Source organism: Bombus impatiens, unplaced genomic scaffold, assembly GCF_000188095.3.
Source record: "Bombus impatiens unplaced genomic scaffold, BIMP_2.2 scf_0010, whole genome shotgun sequence".
Classification (NCBI taxonomy): domain Eukaryota; kingdom Metazoa; phylum Arthropoda; class Insecta; order Hymenoptera; family Apidae; genus Bombus; species Bombus impatiens.
In genome coordinates this window covers 263,185-264,649 of record NT_176429.1, presented here as the reverse complement: position 1 = coordinate 264,649, position 1,465 = coordinate 263,185, and positions in this window count along the sequence as shown.

Sequence of the window (1,465 nt, the reverse complement as noted above, 5' to 3'; positions counted from 1 at the left end):
CCACAGAAAACGCAGAAAATAAAACGACCGATCCATCGAATCCAAATTTCACGATCTTTCAGTCGCAACGACTCCAATTTTCTAGATAATCTAATTTAGCGAGTAATTCAAATTTTTGTGCAATACGTTCGCACGATCCGTCGACGAATAGAAATCGATAACGAGCTATTCTTAATTAATTGAAATACTGTTTCAACGTTTGTTCAAATACGAAAAATCGATAAAAAGGTTGAAGAAATAAATAATTTTCTATCGAGTATTTGATACAGAGTATCGCTCTAGAAAATATCGTATAGTACACGATAGCTATCGCAGACTAATTTTATTCGTCGATAAGAAATTTCTACGAAAATTCAACGAACGGACGAAGCAAAGTAAGAGGAACGCGTAACTAGCGATAGCGCGAAGCGTCGTGAACGCGTGAAAAATCTACTGTATCAAACAGATCTACGAACCTGTACTGCACCAGAAACGTAGCTTCGTTCTTCCTCTTCTCCGAGCACCGTCGTGAACCTCCGCAGATCACAAAATCGCCACGAGTTTGAGAAACACAATTCGAACATTCTTTCGGAAACTATCTTCAAAAACTGTGTGTATCGATTCACTGAACCAAATAACATATTCAAACATATTGGAACAAAGCAAAAGAAGAAGAAGAAGAAGAAGAAGAAGAAGAAGAAGAAGAAGAATGCACAAAGAGAAAGGAAAGTGAAATACAAGAAACTGTAAATCAAGCGATCGACTTAAAATAAAATAAAAAGAAAGAAGAATAAGAACATGTAGGAAAAGGAGACGTATCCAAAGATAGGAGGAAAGAATCGAAAGGAAGAAAATAAGGAAAGAAAGAAATGGAAGAAAATCAGCCCGTCGCGTGACACGCGCCGATAGGTGTCAAACGTGTGGCAGACAGACAGTTGACATGACATGAGAGAGGAGCATCGGGACGCGGCCGTCGGGACGTGGTGGTCGGGCGCCGTGGCCCGGCATCCTGTGGAATATTGCGCAAGCGGGATATTTCGCAGCTGCGCTCTTCGTACTTCGTCGAACGCTCGAAGGTCTGGCTGTTTCCCCGCTCGCATTATCGCGCCGTAGATTCACGCGATACGAAGGGGACACGTTGAACACCCTCCGTTGCGTTTCCGTTGGTGTAACCGTCGAGTAGTGAGGAAACGTGGACGCCGATTGGTCGGCGGACATGGAACAGGCGTGGCAGACGTAGTACGGAGTGGGGAGTGTTTGAACAAGATCGGCAGACTCAAGAGTAGCGGAGTACACTCGCTAACCGGCGTCCATCCACACGGCACACAGAGAGACAGAGAGACAGTGAGACAACGAGACTGGTGAATGAGGGAGAGTGGAGGTGAGGCGGATCGAGCACACAGAACCCCGCTCAAACAACGTCGATCGCTGCTCGCCGTGTGTTCTCAGCTCGTGCTTGGTGCTGGCGGTGCGCGACCAGCCCGCG